The sequence below is a fragment of the Ornithorhynchus anatinus genome, chromosome 4, assembly GCF_004115215.2.
Source record: "Ornithorhynchus anatinus isolate Pmale09 chromosome 4, mOrnAna1.pri.v4, whole genome shotgun sequence".
Taxonomy (NCBI): Eukaryota; Metazoa; Chordata; class Mammalia; order Monotremata; family Ornithorhynchidae; genus Ornithorhynchus; species Ornithorhynchus anatinus.
Genome location: NC_041731.1, coordinates 118,076,771 through 118,094,808, shown reverse-complemented (window position 1 = coordinate 118,094,808; position 18,038 = coordinate 118,076,771).

The following is an 18,038-nucleotide window of genomic DNA, read 5'->3' as shown; positions in this document are numbered from 1 at the left end:
AAGAGAAAGGACACAGTTGTATAGTAAAAAAAAAATGTTATCAGGTTCAAGAAGGGCTTGGTTAAATTTGAGGTTGGATGGTGCATAATTCCTTGAGGACATGGATCAGATCTACCAACTCTATTGTATTATACTGTTCCATAATGATGATGATTATGGTATGTGTTAAGCACTTACTATGTGCCAAGCACTGTTCTAAGCGCTGAGGTAGATACAAGATAATCAAGTTGTCTCATGTGGGGCTTACAGTCTTAATCCCATTTTACAGATGAGGTAACTGAGGCACAGAGAAGTTAAATGACTTGCCCAAGGTCACACGGCAGACAAGTGACGGAGCCAGGATTAGAACCCACATCCTCTGACTCCCAATCCCATGCTCTTGCCCTAAGCAACGCTACTTCAACTATTCAATTAATGCTATTGATTGATGGATTGATTGATAGAAGTTTAAGGAGATAGAGGGAAAGATTAGAGATCTAGAAGGTGCGAGAAGGACATTTTATTCATAGATGCTAAGAATATGATGGGTTATTAGAGGCAAATATTAGGTGTTTACCCATAAGGATGGCTGTCAAGAGGGAAACCATCACACAGTTCTTAGTTGTGGTAATTGTTCAGCACTTCATATGAGCCAAGCACTGTACTAAGCACTGGAGTAAATGCAGGATAATCAGATCTGGTCCATTCTGGTCAGTATCCTATGAGGGGCTCACAGTCACAGTGGGAGGAGAAACAATCACCACTTTGCATTTGAGGAAGCCGAAGCATATGATTTGCCCAGGGCCACACAACAGTCAAATGTTGGGGCCAGAATTAGAACCAGCTCTCCTCACTCCCAGTCCCCTGCCCTAACAATGCCACAATGCCTCTTCTCTGCATTCTCCTTGACCAGTTTCTGAGAGATCCCTAGGCTAGATGAACCAATGGTCTCACCTAATGTAGCACTGCTGATTTTTCACGCGGGCTTTGTATAAATGTGACTCGCTGTCCTGAGGCTGCCTCCCCTCTGATCTTTTCCTATGCTGAAGTGCCCAAGGTCTAAACTCTTCATTCATTCAATCATATCTATTGAGCACTTACAGTGTGCAGAGCACTGCACTACATGATTGGGAGTATACAATACAACAGTGCACAGACACATTCCCTGCCCAAAGTGAGCTACTCTCTCCTGAACCCATTTAGCTGGCTGACCTGACTACCCTGCTGGGACCCAACATGCCTCTACAATTCAAAAATAACCATTGCTTCACCCTACTTTTCTAGGCAGGGCGTGTGAGAAGGAGGAAAGATTAGCACCATACCCAAGGAGCTTCATTTCATTCCCATGTGGGTTTGGACTTATTTATTCATATTCATATTTGTATACCTCTCTAAACTCTTAGCTCATTTTTATAATAACTGTGGCATTTGTTAAGCATTTACTATGTGCCAGGCCCTGTACTAAGCTCTGGGGTAGAAACAAGGTAATTGGATTGGACACAGTCCCTGACCCACGTAGGACTCGCGGTCTTAATCCCCATTTCTCAGATGAGTTACCTGAGGCTCGGAGAAGTAAAGTGACTTGCCCAAGTTCACACAGAGATAAGTGGCTGTGCCAGGATTAAAACCCAAGACCTTCTGACTCCCAGACCTCCTGGTTCTCTTCTTATCTTTCTGGCCATTCATTCTTGGTCTCCTTCGCTGGCTCCTCCTCCCCTTCCCATCCACTAAACCATGCTGCTTCTCTCATTATGGGCAGGGGACCTGTCTGATAATTCTGTTGTATTGTGCTCTCCCTAGTGCTTAGTACAGTGCTTGGCACATAGAGGGCACTCAACAAATACTATTGTTTGATTGATTAAGCCCTTACTGTGTGCAGAGCACTATACTAAGCACTTGGAAGAGTACAATACAACAGAGGTAGTAGGAAACTTGCGGTCAAGAAAGGAGACAGTCATTATTAGTAGTAGTCTGTACATAGCAAGCGCTAAATAAATACCATTGATCAACTGTTAGTCATCGTAATAGTAGAATTGTGTATGTTAAGTGCTTAGTGCCAAGCACTGTAGTAAGCACTGGGGTAGATATAAGATTTTCAGATTGGACACAGTCCTGGTCCCACCATGGTCTCTTATTAAAATGAATTGCATCTACTTACATAAGTGCTTTGGGGTTGAGAATGGAGTAACTATTAAGTGCTTAAGGGAACAGATTCAAATGCAGAGAAAAAGAGGGCTTGGCATTGTTGCGATCAGGAAATAGGTGCTCGGGGCCTCTTGTGGAGCTGGGACCAATGAAAGATCAGAAACCAAGAGGGTTAATCCAAAGCAGCATTAGACACTACAAGTAACTAATGCATCAACACGGCAAGGATCTTTATGTGCCTAAGGTGTGGAATAAATGAATGATCACACATCTCTGTTTATGATTATATCCATGTACATTATTCACATCTCATTCTTGGTGGCATCATCTTTGACCCCAATGAAGTGATACTTGTAAATATATTGAGCTAGGCAAATGGGATTTAGAGAGACCACTCCTTGACCGGTTAGCATTTATTTTGTCTGCAGTTTAATCAATCAATTAATGGTATCTATTGAGTGCTGCACTAAGCTATTAAGAGAAGCACCATGGCCTAGGGGAAAGAGCGCAGACCCAAGAGTAAGAGGATCTGGGTTTTAATCCTAGCTCTGCCAATTACTTGCTGTGTGACCTTGGGCAAGTCACTTCACTTCTCTATGCCTCAGTTCTCCCGTTCTCCCCCTTACTCAGACTGTGAGCCCCATGTGAAACAGGAACTTTGCTGAATCTAATTTAACTTGTATCTACCCCAGCATTTAGAACAGTGTGTGACACATAATAAGTGCTTAACAAATACCATAAACAAAGCAATTAGGAGAGGACAATACAACAGAGTTGCTAGACAGGTTTCCTGTCAACAAGGAGCTTACACTCTAGAAGAACTTTCAGATAAAACTTCTTCTTTCTTTAACCACTCACTCTCCAATGGCTTCTTCCCCTCTGCCTTCAAACATGCCCATGTCTCCCCCATCCAAAAAAATCCTCTCTCGACCCCACTTCCCCTTCCAGTTATTGCCCTATTTCCCTACTACCCTTTCTTTCCAAACTCCTAGAACGAGTCGCCTACACTCGCTGCCTTGAATTCCTCAACTCCAACTCTCTCCTGGACCCTCTCCAATCTGACTTCCATCCCCTCCACTCTACCGAGACTGCTCTCTCAAAGGTCAGCCATGACCTCCTTCTTGCCAAATCCAATGGCTCCTACTCTATCCTAATCCTCCTTGACCTCTCAGCTGCCTTTGACACCATCGACCATCACCTTCTCCTCCACACCTTATCTAACCTTGGCTTCACGGACTCTGTCCCCTCCTGGTTCTCTTCTTATCTTTCTGGCCATTCATTCTTGGTCTCCTTCGCTGGCTCCTCCTCCCCTTCCCATCCACTAACTATAGGGGTTCCTCAAGGGTCAGTTCTTGGCCCTCTTCTGTTCTCCATCTATGCTCACTCCCTGGGGGAACTCATTCGCTTTCACGGCTTCAACTATCATCTCTATGCAGATGACACCCAAATCTACATCTCCTCCCCTGTTCTCTCACCCTCCCTTCAGGCTCGTATCTCCTCCTGTCTCCAGGACATCTCCACCTGGATGTATTCCCACCACCTAAAACTCAACACATCTAAAACTGAGCTCTTTATCTTCCCTCCCAAACCCTCTCCTCTCCCTGACTTCCCTGTCACTGTGGGCGGCACGACCATCCTTCTTGTCTCACAGGCCTGCAACCTTGGTGTCACCCTTGACTCAGCTCTCTCATTCACCCCACACATCCAATCCATCACCAACACCTGCCGGTCTCACCTTTATAATATCGCCAAGATCCGACCTTTCCTCTCCATCCAAACGGCTATCGTACTGGTACAAACTCTCATAATATCCCGGTTGGATTTTTGTGTCAGCCTTCTCTCTCATCTCCCTTCCTCCTGTCTCTCCCCACTCCAGTCTATTCTTCATTCTGCTAACTGGATCATCTTCCTGCAGAAACACTCTGGGCATATCACTCCCCTCCTTAAAAATCTCAGTGGTTGCCTATCAACCTCTGCACGAAACACAAACTCCTCAGACTGGGCTTCAAGGCTCTCCATCACCTTGCCCCCCCCACCTCACCTCCCTTCTCTCTTTCTACTGCCCACCCCGCACGCTCCGCTCCTCTGCCGCTCACATCCTCACCGTCCCCAGTTCATGCCTATCTCACCGCCAACCCCTGGCCCACGTCCTCCCACTGTCCTGGAATGCCCTCCCGCCTCATCTCCACCAAACTAACTCTCTTCCCCTCTTCAAAGACCTACTGAGAGCTCACCTCCTCCAAGAGGCCTTCCTAGACTGAGCTACCCCTTTTCCCTCTGCTCCCTCTGCTCCCTCTCTGCTCCCCCTCTGCCCTCTGCTCCCTCCCTCTTCCCCCCTTCACCTCCCCTCAGCTAAGCCCCCTTTCCCTCTGCACCTCCCCCCTCCCTTCCCCTCAGCACTGTGCTCATTTTTATATATTTGTATGTATTTTTATTACCCTATTTATTTTGTTAATGAGGTTTACATCCCCTGGATTCTATTTATTGTGATTATGTTGTCTTCTTTTTGTCCGTCTGTCTCACCTGATTAGACTGTGAGCCCATCATTGGGCAGGGATTGTCTCTATCTATTGCCAAATTGTACATTCCAAGCTCTTAGTATAGTGCGCTGCACATAGTAAGCACTCAATAAATAGTATTGAATGAATGAATAAAACAATACTCAATTAAACAATGGTGATGGCCATTGCTAAAATAATTCCCAAGCAATTCCTGGAGAAAGGCTGTCAACTCCAAGCATCTACTGAAGGAAGGGAAGTAAAGGATAGCTCAGTCTCCCAGAGTATAGGGGAAAGTTACTCTTCCCTACCACTTCAGGATATCTGCCATTTTGAAGGCCTCCATTTGTTTGTCCAATTAGATGCCAAATTTGTTTTATACCATCAGTAATAATAATAATAATTATGGTATTTGTTAAGTGCTTACTATGTGCCAAGCACTGTTCTAAGCACTGGGGGAGATATAAGGTAATCAGGTTGTCCCACGTGGGGTTCACAGTCTTAATCCCCATTTTACAGGTGAGGTAACTGAGGCACGGAGAAGTTAAGTGACTTGCCCAAAGTCACACAGCTGGCATGTGGCAAAGCCGTGGTTAGACCCTAGGACCTCTGACTCCAAAGCCCGTGCTCTTTCCACTGATCCACGCTGCTGTCAGTAAATTAACAGCCCTTAAAATGCTAATTTCTATACTATTCACACCATTTTTTTTTCCAGAGGGCTGAAGGCCCTTTTTTCCTCAACCATGGTTAACATTTAATTGCTGCCCTGCTGAGGACTTGTATGCCCAGTTTCACCTTTAGACAATTATTTTCAACCAAATTGCAATGGTTTTCTAAAAGCCAGGAAGACATTTAATTACTATCACAAGTGCAGAACAACTACAGCATGCTATTCAGTTAACAAAATCGCAACCGAATGGAATGTTGAAGAAGGTGTTGTATAGGATATGTACTAAACCCAGGAATGGGTGTCTTAAATGGTATTCCAGGTATATTATTCCATAATGTAGATAATTCATCTCCAAGGGGCACCTTAGAGCAACTAACCTAGAGTGCAAGATTTTAATGAATAGATAAACCGAATGATGCAGTATATAATGTTCGGTGCCATCTTAGGTTTCAAAATTTTGTCCCTTTTTCACAGCAAAGTTCAAGTCAAGGTAATTTCTGCTATGTCCCCTATAATCAGGACGATGTGTATAAATGGTCACCTTGAGATAGTGTGCTGAACTTTTATTCATCAAAGAAACTATCCGTAATGTCTTTCCTTCATGAAAATTGTTCTCCTGGCAAACGGCTTTGAAGGTAGATAGGCTATTAGGAGCATTTCTTGCCAAATAAACCCAGCTGGGTAGCTCCATCTCAGAGGTGACCTGGAAGGGTTGGTTATCATAAAGCCAGGGAAACAATTGCAGGTCTTGACTTTGTCTTTGTCCAGTCCTGCTGCCCAATGTTTTCTGCCGCTAATATTGCTGTCCACCCCATCCTGGCTAGGCAGTGGTAGCCCTGTTGCCCGGCAACAGAAACAGCTACTCAATCCTCCTGTCCAGGCTGGACAACTGAGCACCTATGGGCTAATGGAGGTAGTGGTTAAAATGCTGGACCCAACAGGCAGTGGATAGTGGGGAATGATTGTTGCTTCAGTGCCAGAGAGAAGATGTCACTCTGTCCCTCTCTCTCTTCTCCCCTCTCCCCTTTCAACTCTCCCCTTTCTGATAATAATAATTGTGATATTTGCTAAGCGCTTACTCTGTAAACATTGCCCTAAGAAAGGGATAAATACAAGATAATCAAGTTACACACAGTCCCTGTCCCACATGAGGCTTACAGTATAGGTAGGAGGGAGAATGGTATTGAATCTCCATTTTGCAGATGAGGAAACTGAGGCCCAGAGAAGTGAAATGACTTGCCCCAGGTCAAACAGCAGGCAAGCGGCAGGATGGAAATCTGACTCCTAGATCCATTCTCTGTCCACTAGGCATGCTGTTTCTCTTTCCTTGTCTCTCTTCCCTTTCACTCTTCTCCTTAAGTCCCTTTTGTCCCTTCTGGATATCAGGGAACAGGAAGTGGGGCTCCTGAAGCCCATCCTACTTACCCATCAGCTGTGGCTCCCTGTCCATGAAGGCACAAAGCCAGAGGATGTGTTTAGCTTGGAGCTCTGGTCTCCTCTCGAGGGCAGGTCCTAGGCAGCGTCCCCAGTCACTCTGTGAGAGGACAATGCTCCCGGCTGCACTTGACACCACCACACAGTTCTGTTGAAATGGAAAAATGGCCCTGGCAGGTTTCTCTGGGTAAGAAAGACACTAGATTGTCCTTCTTCAGCTCAAGGACAGGTTCAATGGGTAGGGTGTGGTGGGTGAAGCAGCCAAGCTCAAAACCATTTCTTCTCCCGATATTCTGTGAATTAAGTAAAATGTGTCAAAATTGGATTACAGGTATTTGCTTCTCCCTAAGATATTTCAACTGACGGTCTCAGCATGTAAAATAATATTCTCTGTCTCCCTCTTTCTGTTTCTCTCCCTTGTCTGCCTGTTCAAGTCTTGGAACTCATGAAAAGGAACTGAAGGCACAAAGTGAATAAAATCCTGTAAGGCAATCAATGATTACACTGTTGCAAAATGGGATTAGTTCAGTCCGTAGCCCAGGATCAGATGATTATGTAAACTCTGTTTTATTTCTTAGATGGTTTTTACCCTTCTGAATATCCTTGCCATTCAGGCTATGGCCAATGAAGCAGCACTACTATAACATTTGCAGTTGCTTTCCCCAAACCTTTAACCGTAATGGAGTTCTGCTAAATAAAGCAGCCAGCTTGGAGCTGGGGCTATGCAAATCAGGAAGCTAATAAAGAATTGAATGCTAACTCAGTCTTTACTTAGATTTTAGAGTTCATGAAAATACAACACAGGGTACTGTAATAGGTAATTACAAATTTCAACCCACTTACTAAGAGAAATGCATCATTTTACTACTGTTTAATCTTCTATTGACAAACTGAGTACTCTGAAGCCAGAGCACTTAAACACCTGATACCTGTTTCCTTGTATTGATGTCTGTCTCCCCCTCTCTAGACTGTGGTCTCATTGTCAGCAGGGATTGTCTCTCTTTATTTCTATATTGTGTTTTCCCAAGCGCTTAGTACAGTGCTCTGCACACAATAAGCACTCAATAAATAAATATGCTTGAATTAAACCAAGAAATTCGTGCCAACCTTCCTATCTTGGTGGATAACACCAGTATCTTCACCGGGGTACCACGACACATGAGCTGACTCTTTTGAAAGTGGTTGTCATGTCGGATTAATTGCCATTTGAGCTTTCATAAGTGGCTTTAGGGAAATATTCATCTGTTTCAAATCCATCTCATATTGATTTTGACTTTACTAGCAATCGAGGGTCGCAATGTTGTCACGTACCTCTGCAGCATCCTGTCACTTCTATTTAAATAATATCCCTTAATCTCCACCCAATCAATCAATCAGTGGTTTTTACTCTGTGTTTACTGTGTGCAGAGCATCCAACTAAGAATTTGGGGAAGTACAATATGATAGAGTTGGTAGACATGGTCTCTGCCAGCAGGGAGTTTAAAGTCTACAGCAGGAGAAAGACATGAAAATAAATTACAGATAGGGGAAGTAGTAGATAGTATAGAATATTTGTATATCAAAGCCCTGAAGGGTATGCAGTCAAGTGCATAAGTGATGTAGAAATGTAGTGGTTAGGGGAAATGGGGGCTTAGTCTGGGAAGGCCTCTTGAAGCATAGGTGATTTTAAGAGTATTTTGAAGGTGAGGAGAATGGTGGTCTGTTGGATATGAAGGGGGAGGGAGTTCCAGGTCTGAAGGAGAATGTAAGCAAAAGATCAGTGGCAATATAGATGAGGACAAAATACAGAGAGTAGATTGGCATTAGAAGAGTTAAATGTGCAATCTGGATTGTAGTCAGAAAGGAAGGAGGGAGAGAGCTGTTTGGGTGCCTACAAACTGGTTATATCATGGCTCAAATATTGTATCAGCCTCCAGCTTCTCCCCATACAAATCTTTACCACATTCTGCTGTACTGATCAATTTTTTGAAGCACTGTCCACAACTCTCTTCCACCTCAAAACTCTCCCCTGGCTTTTTGTCTCTCAGTGCATCAAGCAGATACCCCTCACAATTAGTTTCAAGACTACCCACCAACACTCTCCCTCCCCCACCTTACTATCTGTTCCCTTTCCCTGCTATTCCTAACTCACTCTCTTCACACTTTCCAAATCAACCTTCTAATGCACCTTGACTCTCCCATCTCATCCCCTTTATCTGTGAGCTTCCCCACCTTAGAATGCACTCCCTTCCCAAATCTGACAGACCACAGTTCTCTGCACTTTCAGACAGACTTCCTCCAACAAGCCTTCTCTTATTCATTCTCAATACTCTAAGTCAAATAAAAACATCAACCATTGCTAGCTTATAAATTTATACACATCCTCAGCACTCTTGCATATACAATTTAATTGTCCATGGCATCGCTAGGGATCGAAGACGACTCGACGGCGTAAGACAATACATTCAATTATTCATATTGACTACTCTATTTGTAAATATTTGTATGTCTGTCTCTCCTGTGAGAATATTAGCTCTGTGTAAGTAGGTAGCCTATCACTTCCTTGTTTTCTACTTCCCAAGCATTTCGAACAAGCGACATCCTGAAGGATTATGGTTATTATGAAATACTACTCTATTATTTGTCTAAGTTACCCAAAATGACTGGATAAACTGATGCAGTATTTTCCCACCTCACCTGTTGTCTTAGTGATTTAAACTGTGTTAGTCACTGGCCTAGAGACATCGGGGTGGGGTCACGAACAAAGGAATTGGGGTGAGCCTGGCTCTAACCATCCTGCTGCAGCCTCTCTGTTCCCCTCCACTAACACCCCCCTCCTGGAGACCCCCCCCTCTGTTTCTTTTCTATTCTTCAGACGGATGGTGACTCTGGGGACTGGGAGTTATGGAGGAAAATCTTCCAGGTAGTCATAACCTTTCCTAAAGAACCAAGACAGAGCTGTTTCAGTTTTTTTTCTCCACCTCCTCTCTGTCTGGGGTGGTGACAACAGACATGACACCCACCTTGAAGAGCTGATATACTGATATACAGCTGCTTCGGTATTACCACCATGTCCTCTCTGTTCACAGTGGTAGCAGTAGAGAAAGTAACTAAGATGGAGTGTTGTGAGGCCTTCAGAGGTGGCCCCTGGGGCAGACACAACCTCCTTACCACTCTCCATGAGAAATACTTCAGAGGAATAATTCAGAGGGGAGTTGAGAGTGTTGCACAGTCGAGTTTATATTTGTGTTTGATGCTAATTAATTTCTCCACAATTCTTGTGAGACAATATGTTTGGTGTTCTAGAGCAAATAAAAATCACTGGCCTGAAATTTCTTCCCGACCAGCTGTAAGATTTTTTTTTGGACCTTCTGTTTCTTCTGAGATGTCTGCCAAACAGCAATGGAAGAGAAAAATGATGTGTGAGTGGCAGATGTTCTAATCAGATAGTGTCTACAGGAAACAATCAGAGGAAGTGGCTCATGGGTAGGGTACGATTAGTCTCAGGAGACCAGACACACCTGCAATCCAATCAGACAGAGTTTAGCCAGGGTATATCTGTATCATGTAATTCATCAATCAATCAATAATATGTATTGAGCACTTACTGTGTGCAAAGAACTGTACTAAGAACATAGGAAAGTACAATACAGCGGGGTTGGTAATATGTTTCTTGCTCACAAGGAGTTTGCAGTCTAGAGAGCGAGACAGACATTAAAATAAATTATAGATAAGTACATAAGTGCTGGGGTGCCAAGGGTGAGGTGAATATCAAGTCTTCAAAAGGTACAAATCCAAGTGCCAGGGCAATGCAGAGACAGAGGGAGTGAGAGTTGGAGAAATGAGGGCTTTTGGAGAAGATGGGATTTTAATAATGCTTTGAAGGTGGGGAGAGTATGGGTGTCATATGCGAAGGGAGGGGGAGTTTCAGGCCAGAGGAGGATGTGGTCCAGTGGTCAGCAATGAGATAGATGAGATTGAAATACAATGGCATTAGAGGAGTGTGTGACTGGTCACACCCTGTCCAGGCTAACAAGCTTAACTCACTAGCACCATAAGGTCAGGCAGGGAGCAGTAGGAAGCATTAATGCTTCCCATAGCTCCCAGGGCTACCAACCCAAGAGGGGCTGGATGAGCAATAAGAACAAATAGACCCAGAATGAGAAAGGTGTGATGGGTCTTGTCACTTGATCCTTTTTCACCCCAAATATGGCCAATGGAAGGGACGAGGATCAGGAGGTAGCAAGGTATATCTGGGTTGGGGTCTCTACGAACTCTCTGTAGTAGGTTGGAACACTGTGACAACGATGTGGTGTCACCTCTATCCACAGTTGGGGACATCCACTCTTTTAGACTCTGGTATCGAGAGATCAACAGGACCTCCTTACTGGAGGTATGAGTGAATATTCTAAGAATTTGATCTGGTGCCTGGAAAGGAAGCTTGTCATCTGGGGAGGTTTGAGAGGTAGCCTGTTTGGGGTTACTTGAAAGGAAACCCATTTTGGGTAGTGTGAGAGGTAGCCAGTTTGGGGTTACTTAAAGCCCATTTGGGGTGGTTTGAGAAGGGTCTTCTTCCTAGTTTCTCCAACTGCTAGAAGTGGGTACCATACTGACCAGTATACTTAATGCTTATTAGCCTAAGAATGAATAGCTTTGCTCCTGAGGGTTACCTATCACGGGTTCTTTGTGCTATCATCTTAATAAACCTGCTTCCATTACCCATAACCCTCGAGTCTGTGAATCCACTTCCAACCCTCTGATCCATGAGCTGATGAGTTACCTGGTGGCTGATTCTACCCAGTAGCAGATTGAAATGTATAGGCTGAGTTGGAGGAAGAAATCAGTGAGATTAGATAGGAAGGGACAACGTGATTGAGTGCTCTAAAGCCATGAGTAAATAGTTTATGTTTGATGAGGTGGTTGATTGGGTAACCACTGGTGGTCCCTGAGAAGTGGAATAACATAAATTGAACGTTTTTTTCAGAAAAATGAATGTTGGCAGAGTGAAGGATGGGCTCGAGTGGGGAGAGATATGAAGCAGTAGTCAAGGCACAATATGAGAAGTGTGAATCAGCATGATAGCAGTTTGGATGGAGAGGAAAGAGTAGATTTTAGCAATTTTGTGATTTGGTGACAGAATGAGAGAGATGAGTCAAGAACAAGGACAAGGTTTAGAGGCTTGTGAGATAGGGAGGATAGTGGTAAAGTCTACAGTGATGGGAAATAATAATAATAATGTTGATATCTGTTAAGGGCTTACTATGTGCAGAGCACTGTTCTAAGCGCTGGGGTAGACACAGGGGAATCAGGTTGTCCCACGTGGGGCTCACAGTCTTAATCCCCATTTTACAGATGAGGTAACTGAGGCACAGAGAAGTTAAGTGACTTGCCCACAGTCACACAGCTGACAAGTGGCAGAGCTGGGATTCGAACTCATGACTTCCGACTCCAAAGCCCGTGCTCTTTCCACTGAGCCACGCTGCTTCTCTATAATGTTGGTATTTGTTAAGCACTTACTATGTGCACAGCACTCTTCTAAGCGCTGGGGTAGATACAGGGTAATCAGGTTGTCCCACGTGAGGCTCATAGTTAATCCCCATTTTACAGATGAGGTAACTGAGGCACAGAGAAGTTAAGTGACTTGCCCACAGTCACACAACTGACAAGTGGCAGAGCTGGGATTCAAACCCATGATCTCTGACTCCCAATCCTGGGCTAGACAAAATGAGGACAGGATTTAGGTGAGAAGATAAGGAGCTCAGTTTTGAACATGTTCATTCATTCAATTATATTTATTGATCCCTGACTGTGTGCAGAGCACGGTACTAGGCACTTGGGAAAGTACATCACACCACTGCCTGGATTACATTCAGGCCATGTCACCCTCCCCAATTCCCCAGGCTCAAAAATCCCCATTGGTTGCCTATCAACCTCTGTAGCAAAGAAAAACTCACTATTGAGTTTAAAGCTCTCCATCACTTTGCACCTTCTTACCTCACCTCCCTTCTCTCCTTCTACATCCCAGCACCCCCACTCTGCTCCTCTGGTGCTAACCTTCTCACTGTGCCTCGATCTCACCTGTCTTGCCGCTGAACCCTGGCCCACGTCCTACCTCTGGCCTGGAACTCCCTCCTTCCTCAATCTACCAAACAATCACTCTTCCCCGCCTTCAAAGCCCTACTGATGGCATACCTCTTCTAAGAGGCCTTCCCAGACTAAGCTGCCTTTTCCTCAGTTCCCCCTCCCTTCTGCATCACCTTGATTCTCCCCCTTTGCTCTTTCTCCTTCTCCCCACCCCACAGCACTTATGTATATGTGCATATATCTATAATTCTACTTATTTATATTGATGTCTGTTTACTTGTTTTGATGTCTCTCTCACCCACTCTAGACTGTAAAACCACTGTGGGTAAGGATTGTCTCTGATTTTTGCTGTATTGTACTTACCAAGCACTTACTAATAATAATGTTGGTATTTGTTAAACGCTTACTATGTGCAGAGCACTGTTCTAAGTGCTGGGGTAGACACAGGGGAATCAGGTTGTCCCACGTGGGGCTCACAGTCTTAATCCCCATTTTACAGATGAGGGAACTGAAACACAGAGAAGTTAAGTGGCTTGTCCACAGTCACACAGCTGACAAGTGGCAGAGCCGGAATTCGAACCCATGACCTCTGACTCCAAAGCCCATGCTCTTTCCACTGAGCCACGCTGCTTCTCAATACTCTGCACACAGTAAGTGCTCAATACGATTGAATGAATGAACATGTTGAATTTGATGTGTTAGCAGAACATCCAATTAGATACGACTTGAAGGCAGGATGAAATGTGAGAAATGCAGGAAAGGGGAGATATCAGGGCTGGAGATGTAGATTTGGGAATCATCTACAAAGAGATGGTAATTGAAGCCCTGGGAGAAAATAAATTATCCAAGGAAATGGGTGTAGCTTTAGAAGATAAGGGGACCTAGAACTGAGCCTTGAGGGACCACCACCATCAGAAGGTGGGAGGCAGAGGAGGAGCCAACAAAAGAGATTGAGAGGGAGTGGTCAGAGAGATAGGTGGAGAACCAAGAAAGGACAGTGTCAGTGAATCCAAGGTTGGTTGAAGTTTCAATGAGAAGGGGGTGGTCTCACAGTGTCAAACACAGCTGAGAGGTCTTGGAGGATTAGGATGGAGTAGAGGCCGTCAAATATGGTGAGAGAAAGGTCATTGATTACCTTAGAGAGGGCTGTTTCTGTGAAGTGAAGGGGACAGAAGCCAGATTGCAGGGGATCTAGGAGAGAATTGGAGGATAGGAAGTGTAGAGAGGAAATATAAATGACTATCTCAAGAAATTTGGAAAGAAATGGTGGCAGGGAGATGGGGCGATAACTGAAGGGGTCTGAGGGGGTTAAGGGAGGGGGTTTTTTAGGATGTTTCCAAGAAGGGGAAGAAGCCATTGGAAACTGAACAGTTTAACATGGCAGTCAAGGAAGGAAGAAGGTAGGGGGATATCTTGATTTATTGCAGGGGATATAGAGAGATTTAAAGAGGGTGGAGGAGGAGGGGGAATTGGAGAAGAGAAGGGGAAATTTTAGGGAAATCACACCGGATGGTTTCAATTTTGTTGATGAAGTATGTGGCCAGGTCATTAGGGGAAAGAGATGGTGGGGGCTGGGTGACATGAGGTTTGAGAAGAGAGTTAAATGTCTGGAACAACTGGTGGGGCAGGGGTATGGGAGTGACTTAGGAAGGAGAAGTATTGTTACTAGGCAGTGGAGAGGACCAAATTGATGGTTCAGTTACAGGAGATTATAAAATCAAGTATGTGCTGCAGACAGTGAATGTGTGAGGTGGGATAGAATAGGAGGTCATTGGAGTAGAGGAGTGAGAGGAGGTGGACAGTGGAAAGATCATCAGGGACATCCACATGAATATTGAAGTTCCCAAGGATCATTATAGGGATGGAGAATGAGATAAGGAATGTGAGAAAGGGAAATCAGGTCTGATACATCTTCTGCATGTATCCCCAGACCCCAGTTCAGTGCTTGACTCCCAACCGATACTTGGTCCTTACTAAAAGAGATCATGATGAAGGTGGACATTTAAAACACTGGGGAAGCAGTATCACATAATGGATAGTGCATGGGCCTGGGGGTCAGAAGGACCTGGTTTCTAAACCTGTCTGTCACATGTCTGTTGTGTGATCTTGGGCAAGTTACTTCACTTCTCCATGCCTAAATTACCTCCTCTGTAAAACAGGGATCAAAATTATGAGCCCCATATGGGACAGGGATTGTATCTAACCAAACTTGCTTGTATCTACCCCAGCACTTAGTACAGGGTCTGGCATACAGTAAGTGCTTAACAAATACCACAATTACTATTATTATCATTATTATTACAACCCTCAGCACTGTTTGAGAAGAAGGTAGTCTTTCATTTTCACAAGGAAGACTTCTAATTAGATAATGATGAAATAAGTTTGCTTCACTTTTTAATACAAGGTTTCCAAAGTACACTGGGACTATGTGCTAATGACATGACTGAAGAAAACAAGGGGGCAAGAATTTGTTCAACTGTATTTATTGAGTGCTTACTGTGTGCAGAGCACTGTACTAAGTGCTTGGAAAAGTACAATACAACACTAAAAAGACACATTCCCTGCCCACAATGAGCTTTCTCCATCTTCTTGATAGAACAATTGACTTGGCCCAAATGCCACAGAGCACAGAATCCAGTTCTTATGTTTATATCTGCCTCTCCTTTCTCTCCCTCTATATGATAATATAAATGATATATGATAATGTCTATAATAATATAATATGATAATCTCTATTTCCACTTGGGTCCTGTGCCTGAGGAGTTGAGGAATTGCCCAGAGGATCTCTGAGAAAGGCCAAAGCACTGAGCACTGGTTATGAGACAAAGAAATCAACAAAGAACTTACAATCTAGTGGGAACTCACAACCATTCATTTTCCAAGCGCTTAGTACAGTGCTGTGCATACAGTAAGAGCTCAGTGAATACAGTTGAATGAATGACTCATTCAGCTGTCACGTTCAACCCTGAAGGTAGGAGATACTATTGAAATCCCAAGTTCTGAGATGTTGCATGAATTTCCAGTTGAAATAAATGGACAGGTGAAGTTCAAATAAATCATTAACCAAGATTCAAATTGGAGAAGCTGAATGCTAAAAATGACCTATTCCATGATGGGAGCAGGCAGGTGTGATATTTGTCAGCTCTCATTGCATATAAATGAAATAAATAAGGAATTTTAGGAAATTTTCAAGGAAAATATTTTGAAGTGTCATCAGTTGTTCCAAGTTATTCCCAGGTAGACTACTCTACTTTGTAGAAGCAATTCATCACCAGTGAAATTAAAATGGTGTAAGCCTTTTACTATCCTCTCAGTGTCACACCTGGAGGGTTTCGACCACCTCCACCAGTCTCCACTACGGGAAGGAGAGTCAAGCAGAGGCATTTCCATTCCTATCTTGGGCAGTGATTAGCAAGTTCATTCAATAGTATTTATTTATTTATTGAGCGCTTAGTATGTGCAGAGCACTGTACTAAGCGCTTGGGATGAACAAGTCGGCAACAGATAGAGACAGTCCCTGCCGTTTGACGGGCTTACAGTCTAATCGGGGGAGACGGACAGACAAGAACAATGGCAATAAATAGAGTCAAGGGGAAGAACATCTCGTAGGCAATCTGCTACAAGTAAAAACTCACCTGTGCTAGGCAGCCCAGGCATGGGAGAAAGTCGAGGGCAGAGACTCCGGTTTACTGTGCGGAAGGAGGCAGTGGTAAACCGCTTCTGTATTTTACCAAGAAAACTCTATGGATACACTACCAGAATAATTGCAGATGGAAGTGGGGCATTCTGGGAGAGATGTGTCCATGGCATCACTATGGATCGGACACGACTGGGCAGCAAAAGACGACAATAACAATAGCAAGCCTTTTACTGCTCTGGTTAGAAAATAAACTTGTTTAGGGTAGGAAAGGGGTGTGGAGCTTCTGTGATGCTTTTCCAAATATTTAGTAAGGTATGTTGTACTTTCTGGAGAAAATTCATGAAGTAACTCTGAATCGGAAAAGACTCGATGGCATTGGATATATATATGTGTGTGTTGTACCCAGTGGCCATTCATTCAGTGGATTGGCTTTGGCTAGTGTCAACACAGAAATTAATTTGATGATGCTGAGATATTTGAGGCTTAGGTATCTGAGCACTGCCTTAGATATCCATCCCATTATGCCTTTATCTGTTGCTCATTATGCTCATTATCAGTCTATTTGTCTATTATTGGTGTATTAAACCACTTGCCCTCTAACAATCCATTAGAATGAGGTCCTTGAGGGCAGAAGCTATCTCCTTTACTCCTATCTACTCTTGCAAGGACTTAATATGATGGTCTGCTCAAAGTTTGCATTTAATGAATAGGATTGCTTGCTTTATTGCTTGCATGACTGATTGTGTTTGTTGTTTCAATCTGCCTTCAAATTGAGAAGCTGCATGGCCCAGGTGAAAGAGCACAAAGCTGGAAGGCAAGGGACCTGGGTTCTAATCCTGGGTCTCCCTCTTGCCTTCTGGACATGTCACTAAGCTTCTCTGTATCTTAGTTTTCTCATCTATGAAATGAGGATTAAATACCTGCTCTCCTTCCCCCTTGGTCAGGAGGAGCGTGAGCTCCTTGTGGGTAGGGAATCAGTCTGTTTATTGTTGTACTGTGTTCTCCCATGTGCTTAAGACAGTGCTCTGCACATGGCACTCAATAAATACGAATGAATGAATGAATAACCATGTCAGATCTATTTATTAAATTTATTAAACTCTAGCACTAGTGCAGCGATTAGCACTTAGTAAGCACTTAATAAATACCACAATTATTATTATATTGCAATCATTAACTTTTTCAGCTATTGTATATCCATCCAGCTATGAAAATCCCCTTCTAGACTGTGAACCCCTTGTTGGGTAGGGATTGTCTCTATTCATTGCTGAATTGTACTTTCCAAGCACTTAGTACACTGCTTGGCACACAGTAAGTGTTCAATAAATATGATTGAATGAGTTTATCTTCCCCATGAAACTGCAAGCTTCTTAAGGGCAGGGATCTTTCCTTATCTATCATCCCTGGGTTCCACAAGTGCCTAAAAGAATGTTCTGCTCACAATAAGTACACAGTACATACTGTGAAGGCTGAATACTGACATACTGTAAGGATTAGTTAAAATTTTAGGCCCTTGGCTAGAGATCTAAGTCCCTGTTCATACATCACAATACAGCAAGATTTTCATGCAACTCAGGTCAAGGAATCCCAGCAGAAGGCAACACTTTAA